This window comes from Cricetulus griseus, chromosome 4, assembly GCF_003668045.3.
Source record: "Cricetulus griseus strain 17A/GY chromosome 4, alternate assembly CriGri-PICRH-1.0, whole genome shotgun sequence".
Lineage (NCBI taxonomy): Eukaryota > Metazoa > Chordata > Mammalia > Rodentia > Cricetidae > Cricetulus > Cricetulus griseus.
In genome coordinates, this window is record NC_048597.1 from 15,804,051 (window position 1) to 15,821,978 (window position 17,928).

The 17,928-nt window shown below is 36.3% G+C and overlaps 1 long non-coding RNA gene across 1 annotated transcript; it reads left to right on the plus strand.

Annotated features, from left to right (window-relative positions):
* Positions 1-2,607: 2,607 nt before the first annotated feature.
* Positions 2,608-15,930, plus strand: LOC107979669. The gene is made up of 4 exons (XR_003484778.2): positions 2,608-2,755; positions 6,818-6,955; positions 9,683-9,792; positions 15,880-15,930. It is a non-coding gene; the product is annotated as an uncharacterized LOC107979669 (long non-coding RNA).
* The last annotated feature ends 1,998 nt before the right edge of the window (positions 15,931-17,928 follow it).

The window sequence follows — 17,928 nt, forward strand, 5'->3', positions numbered from 1 at the left end:
GAAATCCTAATATACTGCTCATGTTTCTTTCCAGAAAGGGCACATTGTGTCAAGTGTTATAAATAGAGTTTTATTAAAAGAAGCCAAGTCTACTATGTCATAATAGCCTTTGTGGGCTTGTTGAGCCATGAAGTGTTTTGAACACAATGGAGAAGCTGTGTTCAGATTGACAGTGACACAGAGAATATTGTTAGGCTATTAAGTGTTGTAGAGTCAAACTTTTTTAATTTTAGAATTTTGAATCCCTGTTGATTTTTAAAAACCAGAAAATTATTCCACCCTCAATGGTAATCAGTAAACAATCAGAAAAATCCTTCCTCGAAATGTACAGAAGCTTACCAAAAATTGTAATTACTGTTGAGTGTCCATAAACATTTTTGGGGAAAGACTGTTTCTATGTTTATAATTATAAAAGAAGATATCTCATTACATGCTACAGAGATTCTGAATAATTAACTGTAATCGGATCTCAGACTTTAATAACTTGTGTCAGGAGCTAATGCAGTCCACATTGAGATTGTCCACTCAGCCATTGAAGGATGAATTCCACAAAGTGGACTTTCTAGTTCTGCAACTGAAATTAAGCACATTTTATGATGTATGATTTATTGGATTTATACACTGAAAAGAAAAACACATGTTCAATCTCAAACAACACAGAAAATTATACAGATTGTAGTCATAAAATGATATCCATTTCTAAATGCAATGTTACAATTATTTGATCATTGTATTTCCATTACATAGATTTTTTTGTATATAGCTATTCCTGATATTTTATCATGGTGTGTTAATACAAAAGTTACATTGTGGTAGTGAATACTCATATACTACCATCAATCTGAATTGAGTATATTAAGTTAGTTATTTAGTTGGGTCCTTTTAATTTACCTAATAATTTACATTCTCAAAGATATGCATGTGCAATTAGGGGTTTCCAGGTACTGTGTGCATTACCTTCATAAGAAAAGTTCTCATGGGGGGACAGGGAGAAGGGATTGACATGTGAAATTATAATTTTGTAAAAAATTTAAAAAAAAATCTGAAAAAAAGAGAGGAAAGTTCTCCATACTGGTAAGACATAATTAATTTCATACATTTCTGTCTTAATCATGTTCTCCAAAGGTCTAATATGGAACTCACTCTCATCTTCTGTAAGTTGTAACACTGGGTGAAATTGAGTTTCAATAATAACTAGAGGATGAAACCATTAGTTCTTTTCCTATGACTTTACTTCTACCTCAGGTCCAGGAATATTTATCAGATGACAGAATCAGCCTAACAAAAGCTTATTGCTACTCAGTTCCACAGAAAGTGATTTTGGACTAAATAGAATGCCCTTACAATTTGGGGGTATAATTTGTTGCAGAAAAATGATCACATGTACTCACATTCATAGCAAGAGCCTGCATAATAAAGTATCACAGACAAATTTTTCTTACAATTGTATCTACATTATAGTATACAAATTTCCTTCAATTAATTCCTCATTATTCTTTTCTTATTCATTGAATGATGAATGGAATATAACTGGCATATTCATATGTAATTACTCTTACTTGAAAATACTCTTTTTCTATATTGCAAAATTCTCTTTTATTTATTAATCATATTTGCAGAAAATGGATGCTTATTTTTTATCCTGATAAAGATATTCCAAATACAATATTTATTGAGAGTTATTTACTGTATGTATGAATAATAACTAGAGGTAAGAAACATCAGTTATTGAATATATTCAGATTAATTGATTGATTTTAATGATAACTGAAGATATTGTACTGAACACAGAGTACTTAAACTAAAATAAATGAAAATAGAACTTTCAAACTGACTTTTCAATTCCATTTAAACAGAAATTGGGCTTTCATTTTGTTCTTATGTGACTACATAATATATCCCACTTTTCTTTCAAGTTCCAAATATTTTTATTGCAAATCACTGTCACCAAACTATTTCTTCAGATGATTACTATATGACTGTCAATGTTAAAGCTAAATTTTTGACTCTTCAAAGTCACGTTTTGTTGACATAAAAGCTCTACCAATGTCAGAAGTCTTTCTACCTTAATAATGTCTTGCCTTACAGAAAACAATTAGAATAACTCATACCAAATATAATAATTACCTAATAATGTGCCTAATTCAACTAGAAGCATGTTTACACTCCTGTAACTATCATTTCCATTTGCACCTATATATCAGCTGTACCTCCTTCCGTATTTATTAACTGATTCATAAATTTGCTGTGTTTAATTATGTTATAGATTTGGGTTTATGACTTGTTTTCTATAATAGGTTCCTCCCAGCATCAGTTTACACCTTTAGTTCTGTCTTCATATATAACTGTGTGTCTTTTGCAAGAAAGAACTTAGCTCACCTCTTCAGCAGCATAGATGAGTAAATTAATGTCACACATAGAAAAAAACATCATTGTTTAGGGTAATTAGCAAAATATGCTTATTAGATATTATTAATGTTAAAGAAGGTAATTCTCAGGAATACATAGGGGTGACCCCAGCTAGGACTCCTAGCAATAGTGCAGAGAGTCTCTGAACACACCTTCCCCTTAATCAGATTAGTGACTACCCTATTGGTCATCATGGAATCGACATCCAGTAACTGATGGAAGCAGATGCAGTGACCTACAGTGAAGCACTGGGCTGAGCTCCTGCACTTAAGTTGAAGAGAGGAAGGAAGGATCATATGACTAAGGGGAGGGGTCAAGAACATGATGAGGAAAACCACAGATACAGGTGAGCCAAGCGAATGAGAACTCATATGGTTTGGACTGACAGCTGGGGAAACTGCATGGGTTTGAACTAGGCCTTCTGAATGTGGGTGACAGTTATGTGGCTTGATGGACTCAATATGCTCACTGGTAAGAACTGAGAAAGATGTCCTGTGTACAGATAAGAAAGAAAAGAGTAGACACTATGAATGCTGCAATGTTGCTCATAGCAAAGACCTCAGACTCACCATAGACACAGCCAAACCTTGACTTACCTGAAAATTCCCTCTTCCTTCTTCTATTTCTTCCCATGTTTATTGCCCATCTCAAAACTAAAAATCAAACAAGGAATGATTAAGAAGAATTTTCAGAGGCCTGTGTTTATAAAATCACATCATTTCCTCTCCTGTGTAATGAAAGGACTCTGTACTAATAATGACTTATGGTTGAACAATCAGGATGACAGAATTATTGTGTAAATGGTACTTACAGAAGTCCAAATTCAATAAGGAAACAAGTCCCCTCCCCAACAAAACTTACAAAATAGCAAACATTGATCTCATTCTAATTTCTACACTGATTAACATAATCAAACATTACCCTGTCCCCGTCATCCACAGGGGATTTTTGAAGGAGATGTGTTACTGAAACTTGTAAGGGTAGCCTATATAACACCCATGTGACATGGGCTTATTATTGTTTTTCTAATTAAAAACAATCTTACTTTACATACCATTCCCAGTTCTCTATCCCTCCTGTCCTCCCATGCCCCCACCAGCCTCCTATCCCATCCCCCATCCACTCCCCAGGGAGTGTGAGACCTTCCCCGGGGGATCATCAAAGTCTGTCACATCATTTGGGGCAGGGCCTACGTGCTCCCCCATGTATCTAGGCTGAGAGAGTATCCCTCAATAGGCAATGGGCTTCCAAAGTCCATGCACTAGGAATAAATACTATAGTTCCACTGCCATTGGTCCCATAGACTGCTCTGGTCACCCAACTGACACCTACATTCAGGGGGCCTGGTTCAGTCCTATGCTTGTTCCTTAGCTGTCAGACTGGGGTCCATGAGCTCCCACCTTTACAGGTCAGCTGTTTCTGTGAATTTCTGTAGCAAGGTCTTGAACCCTTTACTAATTGCTCCTCCCTCTCTACAACTGCATTCCAGGTTATATTTATATCTCTGTGTTTTTATTTTATTTTATTGAGATGGAGTCTCTCTATGCAGTCCTGGCTGGCCTGGAACTCACTATGTAGACCAGACTGGCTCTGAACTCTCAGTAGTCTGCTTACCCCTTACTCTTGAATGCTAAGAATGAAGATGTGAGCATCATGTCAAACCATATACATATATGGTATGATTAATCATGCGAAACTATAACAATAAGAGATATATGAAGAACAAGATACGTTCAGTCTTTCACTAATAATGCCAAAGAACTAGTTCACTAGTTCACTAGTTCAATGCCATCCCATCTCCCTAGCAAAATCCTGTCTGGAAAATATGAAATGCAAAGTAATGGTAAAAAAGTATGTTAAGGGAAAAATCCAGCTCTACCAACATATGGCCTTTCTTCTTGTTTAAACTAATTACTTACCTTGATAAACAAAAAACAAATGTTGTACTAGTTTATGAGGTAATGAGTCATTTATATACATATGTATATCCAGGTATGTTTCAATAGTGTTCAACATCTATTGAATTAAATATTTATAATTTCTTTATGTTGGAAACATCAAAATCATTTCTTCCAATTTTTGTAATACATAGCACATTGTTATTTTATAAGACCTCATTTATAAAATTTTGGAAATGGCAAATGGAAATTAAGCCATAGGAAATAAAAATAATGAAATTAAGAAGTATTCAATATTCAGATGATTGAGAATTTTCACAGAAAGAAAGTGTTTCCACAATGTAGTAAGAAATAGAGCCAATAAAGATCTGAAAGAATACAGCTCCAGGTAGGATAACATTAACAGATAGGGCCAGAAAGACAAAAGCTTCAGGAGAGTGGAGAGTCCATGGAAGAATTCTCTCTTCTTGTGTCATGTTACTTTGTGATCAGGGTAGTAGCCCAAAGGAAACTTCCTTGGCTAATTGCCATGAACCATGTTTAATTTAATAAAGTCACAGCTGCAATTCTTTCTAACCAGGGACTCTCCTGAGTCTGCATTGCTGGAGGATATTAATATCCATAAACCACAGCATTCTCTTTCCTGAACATGAACTTGATATTGCTAGAGAATGAATACTATCATCATTTGGGTACTAGATGCTGTGAGTTTGATTTTGAATGAATATTTAAAAGCCCTCTGAGATACATTATTTCTTTGTTTTATGATGCAAATAGTTCAAATTTTGAAACAAAATAAAATATTAGTATATGTTCAGTGAACTCCAAATATTTCATCAGAATATACAATTAAATTTTCACATAGTCTCACTAGGTAGGGTTTCCTTCTGCCTCAGCCTCCCAAGTGCCAAGATTAAAGGCATGTCACTGTTAAATAATTCTTAACTAGTGAACAAATTTAAGAAATATGAAGAGATGCAAATCAACAGTCATAAAAATATTTTCACGAATTTACATTTGCTCAAATCATGTCATTGATAATTTTTCATGAAAAGTAAGAAATAATTCTATTTAAACTACATGCAATAAATTAAAATATTGAAGACTAGAGTAATATGAAAGTATATTAGTAGATACATTGCACATCCAGCAAAATGATGTCAAATGACTCCAAGACTTAAGGTGCTCTCAGTATCGAATTTGAAATTTTTATTCACTGTATTTACTTTCTATTGTACCTTTCTTAGGTAAAAATTTGCCAGAGAAATTTTAAAAGCAGACAGATTTGAAATTGTAGAGTTAAAGAAAATTGACAGTATTTTGTATCCATTTCAAGCATCATAATATTATCATATCTGGTCAAAATTATAAATCTTCACAAAGTTGTATAAGATTCAAATCCAGTTATTTTCCCAAATAAGACTTGATTGGAAGAGAAAGCAAAGAGTCATCCGTGAACCATGGGACAAAAAAAGAGGGAAGTGGAGAGATAAAGCTATCACAGAAGGACTAGCCGACTTTGATTATAGTTTTTTTTTTTTTTTTCTATATGAAGAGTGACTACAAAAAGACCCATGTACTAAGTGGGTAATAGACAGAGAACAATGTGATTAATTTCATAGGGTGATGAACTCCGTGAACTAGATGGTCAGGGATGAGTATGTAATCCTTTCCTATTAATCATGAATTCAAAGAACAAACAAGGTGGCAACAGCAAAGCCTTGGTTTACCAATTTCCATTACTTCATGATCTATAGTATACATAGAAGATTTAAGGTTATGTATAACAGGAGTAAGTATGTACCACTGTTACCATTTGGAAAATGTAAAAATTAGTTCTAACTTTTGAATGGTGAAAGAAATCTCAGTTAAGTATGACATCACTAATTTTTGGTTACATGGATTGTACATGCAGGACAATATTACACACTAAGCATAGTAAGTCAGACATCAAAGGGAATCATTTGGGGACATATGTCTGCATTTTATGAATTTTAGTTTCAGTTAGAGAAACCATTTCTTTTGTTCACTGAAAATAAGAGATTTAATGTGTAATTTCAAGTGTTCACTGAGCTGTGCCAAGATTACCAAGATATTTGACTACGTAAAACTGTGTTTTCTCAGTATAGGTAGATAATGTCCAATCACTGTTACTATGAAGAGAGCACAGATATGGAGGAGTGATAGTTTTTTGTGTTGGAACTAATTGAGCTACCCATATTTTTTTTTCTCTCTGTGAATCAGGCATGTAGGCTTTTTTTTTTTTTTTTTTTGATACAACATTCTGCTTCCCTGTATATCTGCACACCGGAAGAGGGCACCAGATCTCATAATATATGGTTGTGAGCCACCATGCTCCTGGTCATGATGATAATGGACAGAACCTACAAAACCTTAAGGGAGGCCCCAATTAAGTGTTTTCTTAATAAGAGTTCCATAGTCATGGTGTCTCTTCACTGCAATAAAAACCCTAAGACAAACAGATTTTGCTTTCTTCTTCCTTAATGTAGTTGCAGTATGACCACTCACCTTCTACTCATTTGCAATTTCTTCTCTACCATGATGAACTGTATCTCTTCTAAATGTGAGCCAGAATAAATCCTTCCTTTGCTAAACTGCTTTGTCAGATGTTTTATAATAGAAAAAAGGTAAGTACTATTGTATGTGGAAATAATTTTTGTGTTTGTGGAAAAAAGAATGAGAATGACTTAATATAAAGCATGCTTATATCATTCTACTCTTCTTTAGATCTTGGTTTTGTCTCAATAACATGCCCGTCTCTAATTAGATCTGACAGATCACATTTCAATTATTCCGTTTTAATTTTCCCCTGGAAATAAAAAACAGGAGCAATTACAGATTCATCTGATTCAAGGAATTATCTCATAGGTCATAGTGTGAGGTTAAACATTTTAAAGGGGATACTTTTAGGGAATAAAAAGCAACTATATAAATGTATATTAATTTGCTTGAAAATGAATGGAAATTCAGAATTATCAAATTTGTTTCTACTTCTGATATGTAGTCTGTGTATACATAAAGGAGGGATATGGCTTGGGTATTAACCAGCTGCACATGTTTTCTGATTTTTCACTGCTAGTCCTAGTCCCCACCCTGCCTGTGGCTGTGATAAATTCTGTTACATAAGTTACATGATGGAGAAAAGGTTTATTTTACCTCACAATTCAAATTACAGTTCATCATGGCAAGGGCAACCAAGAAGTAGGAATTGGAAGCAACTAGTTTGTTACCTCAAATATCAAGGGATGAAGTGGCAGCATGCTATTACCATTTATCTCTTTCTCCATTTACATGGCCCAAGATCCAGTCCTGAGTTTTTGCCACACATAGTGGGCAGATCATCCTACCTCAATGATTGTGCCATAGACCCAACCCCCAACTGATCCTAAGTTTTGTTAATTTGACAATTAAAAAAAATATTATACTGCTTTAAAACCCAACTCTAAGTAGAGGAGATGTGTTCACAATGCAAGTTTTACTTTCCAAGCTTTGTGTTTAGATTTTGCCTTGGGATTCAACACCCAGGCAATTACAATCCAAATTTCTCATTCCAACTTAAGCTACCACAGCACAATCCAACAAATGCATACAAGGAAGTATTTTCTATTTATTTATAAGTAAAGTCACTTATTTTACTGCTGCTTTGAATAATATTTTATATAAAACATCATTGATTCTATGGGTTTAGAATTCAAATATCAATCTTTAAAATATGCAACCAACCATCCATTGTATATACTCTATCAATTCTTTTTTTTTATTTTATTAGTTCTAGTTAGGGAACAAGCTTATTTCAAGTCCCTTCTCCTTCTCCCTCCCCTCACCCCCAAACTTCCTCCCCCACCCCCACCCATCCACCCACCACTCCCCAGGCAGGGTAGGGCCCAAAACGGCGGCTCTGCAACGTCCACCAAGTCTTCCTATGCTGGTCCTGGGCCCTAACATAAATATAAAGTGATAGTGTATAGTTTAAATATCAATCAGTTATCAAGTAAGAAAATACGGGTATGTGTTAACCCAAAATTGTCAGTATATTTTAGACCTTATTAATATAAAATAATACACTCTGTTATATTCAAACCATTCCAATATGTTCTCTTCCTATTTTTAACACTTTATTCCCTTTTATTTCTTCAGTGATTCCCAATATATCCTTCTCCCTTCTGTTTTCAGACATAATAGTTTGACAAAAATAGTTCAAGTTATTATAAATAAAACTTGCACATAATGCACATATTTCCATATGAAACCATACACTAGTGGTTATTGTGGCATGCTAGAATGATTCTAAATTTCTAGAAACCTTAGAGCAATTAATAAAAACCATAAAAGGATCTCAGATGGAAATTATATATACTGTCAGATTTGAAGTCACAGATATCTCACCCTGTGAGAGTAATTGCATTTTTTTGTCAAATTACCTGAAATTGAATCATGAAAATAAGATACTTTTTGTCTAATCCCACGTGGAATGCTTTTTCTCCTTATATAAGAAAACATAAGTATGCGTTGTGTACTTTTACAAAACTAGTGAATTTCCCTTCCAGTATTTGAATGCCAACTTGTAAGTGCTTGAGTATTGCAGACATAGAGGGTTTCTTGTAGTATTTAATTTTTTTCAAACAGTGTTCAATATTCTTGGCTAGCTAGAGCCATCAACCTAGATATATCCTATTAAATAATATCAACAAAAATCTTGAATGAGGCACAATTTTAAGATAAAAAATGACTTTTTAAAAGATATTAAAAATCAAAACTGTTCCTAGTTTAATCAACAGTGCCACCAGGTGGTTACATTAATGCAAAAGTAATATTGTTTACATGATTTAATTTTAAGAAGTGGTTTGGGTGCTTATAATTCACAACAAAGTGGCATAATTACAACATGAGTACATGTAGCTAATAGAAAACACCCTAAATTTTCTTGACCTCACTACTATTCCTTTACAGTAAGCCATTTATTCTCTAAATTCACAAAGTCTTGGAAAAACCACTGAAAATCGATTGCATTCAATCTCTTCTTTGTTAGTGAGCACCATTCCCACTTCAGTCATTTCTGCCATTTCAAATAGTTCAAAGATTACAAAAGTTCAGAATGACACATAACTAATACATTGAACAGGTCAGTAATGTTGTAGTATGTGAGTGAGTCATACTTACTGCCCTTTTCCCAAAACTGTACCTGAGAATCACTCATGATATTTTAACATAAATGGGAATCTATTTCCTCAAGATTAATGGTGACTTTATCATATTATTTCAATTAATTTTGTTAGTGTGCTTATTTAAGTATTCTGATGTATTGCTTTCCTTCGGACAATAATCATGTCTGATTATTGCTTCTATTTTTACAGTTTCTATTGCCTCTGGCCATTCATGCCATTGCTGCTGAATTTGCTGTTCCAGTACTAAGAAGAGGAACTGAACTGATAATTTGTACAATTGATTGATTATGAAACTGATGGTGAGTAGTATTTCCACTCCTTACTTTTCTGAATAGGGTCTGTTTTAGCAGAAAGAAGGCTTTGATTTTCTTGTTTTTAGTGAAATAATTTAATTTAATTTATAAATCTGTAGCCTTCCAATAGTGTTGATTCCTAGATCATCAATATGACATAATTGTACATAATTTAGGAAACACACAAATCTCAAATTGAGGTGTATTCTTCTATTTAGTACTTCCAATAATAATGTAATCTTAATACCCTTCCTCATGAATTCATTTGTTACTAATTCAAATCATCTCATTCATACAGAAGAAAAACAACATATTTTATTAATGCAAATGATGAATGTATGTGTTGAATGCATCATTTTGGGACAGGTCTCAGATAACAGTGGTAGTACAGGATTGGGAAAAAAGAAATGATTGCTAAGGAACTGGATTCTGGGAAAATCCCTACTAAGAAGCAGGATACAGGAGAAATGAGTTTGACTCTCCAGGAAGTGAGAGGATGCTACAACCATGGTACTCTCAGAGACACACATGTTTAAACATGTCCTGAACAACAGTAAACCCCTAGGGGTTGGGGAAATATAGGCAAATAAAAATCAAAAAGAGTGGAAGACTTTAATCTTTCCCAGGGCTGAGACCCATAATTGGTTATTCAATTCCAATGGAAAACGTTTAATTTTTATGATCTTTGAGAGAAGCTAAGTTATATTTCTTTTTTTCAACTTTTTTATTTGAATTAGAAACAGGATTGTTGTACATGACAATCCGAGTTCCCTTCTCCAACCTGTCCTCCCCTACCACCACTCCCCAACTAAAACCCTATCTATCACATATCCTTTCTGCTCCCCCTGGATGGTGAGGTCTTCCATAGGGTGTCATCACAGTCTATTGGGATAGGACCGAATGCCACCCCTGTATGTGTTGGCTCAGGGAGTATTCCTCTATATGGAATGGGCTCCCAACATCCACACCTATTCTAGTGATAAGTACTGAACTTCTACAGAAGGTCCCATAGATTTCCGATGTTTCCTCACAGAAACCCATGTTCCTGGGGTCTGGATCAGTCCCATGCTGGTATTCCAGCTATCAGTCTGGGGAGCAAGAGTTCACCAATGTTCAGGTCAGATGTTTCTGTGGGTTTCACCAGCCTGGTCTGGACTCCGGTGCTCTTCATTCGTCCTCTGAATCTGGGATTTAGTTCAGTTCGGTGATTAGTTGGGGGTGTCTGCTTCTACTTCCACCAGCTGCTGAATGAAGGCTATAGGATCGCATATAAGATAGTCATCAATCTCATTATCAGGGGAGGGCATTTAAGGTAGCCTCTCCTCTGTTGCTTAGATTGTTAGCTGGTGTCATCTTTGTAGATCTCCAGACATTTCCCTAGTGCCTGATTTCTCTGTAAACCAAAAATGTCTCCTTCTATTATGGTATCTTCATTCTTGTTATCATCTATTCTTCCCCTGACTCAACCTTTCTGCTCCTTCATGTCCTCGGCATCCCTCCTCTTCTCCCCTTCTCATTCTCCTAGCTCCCTCCTCCCTCTTCCCATGCTCCTAATTTGCTCAGCAGATCTTGATCATTTCCAATTCTCTAGGGGACCACATATGTCTCTCTTAGGGTCCTCCTAGTTTATTAGCTTCTTTGGCCGTTTGGATTGTAGGCTGGTAATCCTTTAGTCTATGTCTAAAATCCTCACATGAGTGAGTACATACCATGTTTGTCTTTTTGCGATTGAGTTACCTGGCTCAGAATGGTTTCTTCTAGTTGCATCCATTTTCCTGCAAATTTCAAGATTCCATTGTTTTCTTTTTACCACTGAGTAGTACTCCATTGTGTAAATGTACCACATTTTCTCTATCCATTCTTTGGTTGAGGGGCATCTAGGCTGCTTCCAGTTTCTGGCTATTGCAAATAGTGCTGCTATGAACATCGTTGAACAGATGTCCTTATTTTATGAATGTGCTTATTTGGGTACATGCCTAAGAGTGAAATTGCTGGATCTTGTGGTAGACTGATTCCCATTTTCTTGAGGAGTCACCATACTGATTTCCAAAGTGGCTGTACAAGTTGGCACTCCTACCAGCAGTGGAGAAGTGTTCCCCTTTTTCCACATCCTCTCCAGCATGAACTGTCATTGGTGTATTTGATTTTGGTTATTCTGACAATAGAGTTGAAAACCCTGATATTAACCCACACACCTATGAACACCTGATTTTTGATAAACAATCCAAATTTATACATTAGAACAAAGAGAACATCTTCAACAAATGGTGCTGTCATAACTGGTTGCAGACATGTAGAGACTACAGTTAGAACCAAGCCAATTGCCTTGCACAAAACTTAAGTCAAAATGGATCAAAGACCTCAACATAAATCCAGCTACACTGAACCTATTAGAAGACAAAGTGGGAAATACCTTTGAATTAATTGGTACAGGAGACTGCTTCCTGCACATTACACCAGTAGCACAGACACTGAGGTCAACAATTAATAAATGGGACCTCCAAAAACTGAGAAGCTTCTGTAAGGCAAAGGAGACAGTCAGCAAGACAAAACGTCAGCGGACAGAATGGAAAAAGATATTGACTAACCCACATCTGATAGAGGGCTGATCTCCAAAATATACAAAGAACTCAAGAAGCTAGTCTCCAAAACACCAAACAATTCAATTGAAAATTGGGGTACAGAACTAAATAGACAATTCTCAATAGAGGAATCTAAAATGGCTGAAAGACACATAAGAAAGTGTTCAACATCCTTAGCCATCAGGGAAATGCAAATCAAAATAAGTCTGAGATACCATCAAATGGAAAACCTTTGAATCAAATATGCACAAACAACAATAAACTAAGTCAACAAGATCTATTTATATACTTATGTGTATATGAATGGAAACATACATTCAACAATAATCAAAGAAAATGAAGTCGTAGATTTAAGGAGTAGAGTGGATAGGGGAGGAAGACATGAACTATGTTGTAGGGATGAAAGGGAAAGGAGCTAATTATGTCATTATATTCTAATTAAAATATCATGAATTATAAAGCATATAACCACTTACTCAGATTTCCTTGATGGGAAAAAAGTAGCCATGATGTCTACAGCCTAGAAAAGGGAATTGGCCAAGTTCTTGATTTCTCCTGCCATCAGGAGCCTTAGTTGTCTAGCTACTTTGAACAAAATTTTAATGGACAAAATGATAGTCATTCAACATTATCTACTGTGAGGAAGGACATAAAGAGGCTCTGGAAATAAATAGCTCTTAGTTTGTCCCATTAACCATTGCACACAAAATGGAAAGTTCCAAAGATATATGGCCTGACACGGATAATGTCCTGAATACCGCAAGACAGAGCAGTTAGTATTATTACTAAGATGTAGTTCAGGTTCACTTGCATTGTACCTGCCCTTTTCTCTCTTCCTTGATTATGCTCTACTTTCCATTTTGATGCTTATTGAAATGTTCTTCTCAAATTTTGGCCAAGCTTTGTCTAAGACACAGGTTTATAGACATAATCTGTGTATGTAAAATTATTTCTTTATTAATCATTTAAATGTTCATGAGAAAATCCAACAAAAGCTAGCCTTAATTCTGGGTACTTGCTACAATATTATACTTAGTTCACTATAAGAGAGTTGTAAGGAGTCGGAAAAATTGGTTGTTTTCTGAATGTTTGAAAACACAGCTATCAGAATACAGTCTTTTGGAATTCCTTAAGTGAGAACAACATGCATCTTTTGTTTGGTTATTTTTGTGTTTACTTTTTTTGAAATTTAAACAATGCAATATTAATAGTAACACTTGATAATAAAACATACCATATACCTAATAGATAATAAAATATAGATGTAGGCCAATATAAATGTAGAGAGTTTAAGAATGTCATGTTTGATGCAATATGCCAGGGAGGATTTAATTTAAGGCTATCAATGAGAAAGAACTGGGATCCTTGTGTGTATCTCATGATCTGAAAAAAAACTAATGAGATTGTTCAGCTTACTTTTTTCTTTATTTCTGAAATCTGTACTGAGCTCATCTAGCCTATTAGAGAAGCTATAAATTTTGAAAATTTATATCAGGAAAAAATGTCAACAGCAAAAGCAAACAAATATCATTTCAGACAAAATAAACTTAATTCCTCCTTGGCAGAAATTTAATGACATGCAATGATGAGCATATCCCAGAATCAAAATCAAGAGGATGGATGACATGATAATACCATATTATGGCAGAAACAGCACAGAGCTCATGAAATATCTATGAGTGAGATCCCAGAGTAACCTTGAGGTTTGCCAAGTGATTCATTTTTTAAAAAATTAGGCACAAATGTTAAGGAAATTCAGGGGAGAAAAAGGAAAGCTGAAAAAATAAAAATTTTGAATGTGTGAAAGACTCATTGAACACTGTTCAAGAGATTAAGATACTAAACTAAACTTTGATTCCAGTAAAGCAAGCCAGGATCATACCCATACCTTTGAAGGAATAGCAATAACTAACTTTCAGGATAGATTTTCAAATTTATTTTCTTTTCCTTTCTTTCCTTTTTGTTTGTTACTGTTTCCTTTTGTTCACTATTTCTGTGTTTTCTTTGAGGAGGTAGGGTCTCTTATGTACCTCTGGAAGTCTTAGAACACATTATGTTGACACATATTTATCTTTATGCTTATTTGTATGAAATACATACAATACCACTGATCATGGAAATTACATTTTTTTCTGAGTTATCAAGAACATTACCTATTGATTTCAATGAGAAATAGCTTCATTTTAGAAAATCTGATAACCAAGTAAGGCTAGATTTGTAGCTAATAAATGTTCTATTATTTCAAAAAGTTTAATCCAGAATGATGTTTTTCTTGTATTGTGGGTCATTGGCAAAAATAATAACTCCATTGACTTCAAAAAGAGTTTCCAAATCATTAATGTACAAAATTAATAAAAAACATTTAACACAGACCCTGGAGGAAAACCAGATGTTTCCACCTAATTAGAGGAGACCTGACTTAATGTGACAATACATTTCATTCACATTTAAAAATAAGCAGGATCCAAACTTAACTAATTTAATGGAGCTCATAGCTACAAGCTATTATGAGTAAGGAAGAGTCAATGAAGGGTCAAAATTCTGCAAAATGAGAGATTAAAAAATTAATACCTCTCCTGTCCTCTTCTCCCCTTCTCCTTCTCTTACTCCCTCTCCCCTCCCCCATGCTCCCAATCAGCTCAGGGGATATTGTCCCTTTCCAGGGGACATATATATCTCTCTTAGGGTCCTCCTTGTTTCCTAGCTTCTCTGGCAGTGTGGACTGTAGGCTGATTATGCTTTGTTCTATGTATAAAATCCAAATATGAGTGGGTACATACCATGTTTGTCTTTTTTCTACTGGGTTACCTCACTCAGGATGGTTTCTTCAACTTCCATCAATTTGCCTACAAACTTCAAGATTCCATTGTTTTATTCCGATGAGAACTACTCCATTGTGTAAATGAACCAGATTTTCTTCATCTATTCTTCAGTTGAGGGGCATCTAGGGGCTTCTAGGTTCTAGGTATTACAAATAATGCTGCTATGAATATGGTTGAACAGATGTCCTTGTTGTATGAATGTGCTTCTATTTGGTATATGCCTAAGAGTGGAATTTCTGGGTCTTGGGGTAGACTGATTCCCATTGAGGAATGACCATACTGATTTCCATTGTGGCTGTACAAGTTGGAACTCCCACCATCAGAGGGTGAGTATTCACCTTTCTCCATATCCTCTCCAGCATGAACTGTCATTGATGATTTGATTTAAGCCAATCTGACAGTAGTAAGATGGTATCTCAGAATTGTTCTGATTTGTTTTTCCCTGGTGGCTAAGATGTTGAACACTTTCTTATGTGTCTTTCAGACATTTCACATTTCTCTGTTGAGAATTCTGTATTTAGTTCTGTACCCCATGTTTCAATTGGATTATTTGATATTTTGGTGACTAGCTTCTTGAGTTCTTTGTAAATGTTGGAGATCAGCCCTCTGTCAGTATTGGGGTTGGTGAATATCTTTCCCATTGTGTGGGCTGCTGTTTTGTTTTGTTGACTGTGTCCTATGCCTTACAGAAGCTTCTCAGTTTAAGGAGGTCCTGTGGGGAGCCACAGCCCCAAGATGGCACCTGGCTGGCTGCCAGGGAGACCAAGCCTTATTTGGAAATGCTTAGTGGATCTGGTGTGCCTCCTCCAGCTGTGACCTATCCGGGATCGCCAGGTGGTGTGAAATAATTGGGTAATGAGCTTGCTTTGAAGGGCCTGCCGGGGGAGGGGGGTGGCTGGGAGAGGGAGAAACTGATGTACAAGATTCCTGAATAAACTTTTTGAAGAAGAGTCGTGGTCGTGTTTCTCTTGCTGGTCGAGATAGACGCTACAAGTGGTGTCCCGTACCGGAACCTCTCTCCGTGGGTGAACGGCTCAGAACTTCATGGCAGTCGACTGGTAAGTCCCAGGTAAGTTGGGACCAAGTTAAGGACCTCGATAAAGAGGCAATAAGGTCTCCATTAAGGAGCAATAAAGTTCCAGGATTGGACAAAGTAGAAGTAACCAAATGTGAAAGTATGGGGAGTTTGACATCACAACCCATTTATCTATAATCATTATCTTAAACATCCTATTTTAAATTTTTTGAAAGAACATCCAGTAATTTTTCCAAAAGACACCAGAAGAGAACCCACTAAGGGTGCTGTAACCATCTTTACTAATGGTTCCAAGACTGGGTGTGATGCTTATGTAATTGGAGAGAGTGTCCAGTTGTTTGTCAATTCAATTGAGGTGTCACCTCAAATTGTTGAATTTCAGATAGTCCCTGAAGTATTTTGGAAAGTCCCTGAGGCCTTTAATTTAATTTCAGATTCCAATTATATTGTTAATATGTTGAAAGATTTGGAAGTTGCAGGAAAGGTGAAGGTAAATAGCCCTATTTAGCCATATATAATACAGCTGCAGAAGTTGATTTGGAGGTGTTCGAAACCCTTTTATATTCAACATATTAGGGCACATTCTGTATTAGCTGCAGCTGTAGGAGGCACCACGGCTTAAATATTTTGTCAGCTAATGTAGCCACCGCTTTGGATGTGGAGTCTTCCCTTAATGCTCAGTTAAAAGGCGGTATTATGGTTGTGAACCAACGCATTGACCTAGCTCAGGAACAGTTCGATGCCCTGTGGCAGTTGGCGCAACTAGGATGTGAGTGGAAGATGACCAGATTGTGCGTGACCTCTGTAATTATTCGTTAGCAGCCAACATGTCTAAACAGCTTCCTCAGTATCTTTTAGGTAATTGGTCTGGCAACTTCAACAAATTGATGCAGAACCTGAGGCTCTCTATTGTGAATGTGAATTCCACCTGGGTTAATGTCACTGTTGCCGAAGGACTGTCTGCATGGATCACTCAAGCCATGAATCATCTGAAAGAATGGGCGGGAATGGGTGCCCTGGGAGGAATGCTTATCCTAGTTAGTTTCATAGCCTTATGGTGTATCTGCAGGATGTGGGTCACACAGCAGAGAAATAATGCCATGATTGCACAAGCCTTCGTGGCCCTGGAGGCAGGGCAGTCACTTCAGGCTTGGCTAACAGTACTAAAGAGCTAAGCAGTCATCCCACTCAGGCTGCAAGATGAAGTACTGCACTTGAAGTCAGCATTCCGAGGCTTCATGAAGGGCATGTCTGATTGCATATGGGTTGGTATCGTACTCCCATCTCTGAGAAAAGATACTGGACAGGTGTGGCACCAGCTCAGCTGATAACTGGGCGTGGGGTCATTACAAGTCCCTTGATTTCAGGGATCAGACCTCTACCCTTGCCTGTTGTGTTATTTTAAAATAAAAATGGGGGAACTGTGGGGAGCCACAGCCCCAAGATGGTGCCTGGCTGGATGCCAGGGAGACCGAGCTTAGCTGTAAACAAGCCTTATTTGGAAATGCTTAGCAGATCTGGTGTGCCTCCTCCAGCTGTGACCTATCCGGGATCGGCAGGTGGTGTGAGCTAATTGGGTAATGAGCTTGCTTTTAAGGGGTTGCCGGGGGTGGGAGGGAGGGCTGGGAGAGGGAGAAGCTGGTGTACAAGGTTCCTAAATAAACTGCTTGAAGAAGAGTCGTGGTTGTGTTTCTCTTGCTGG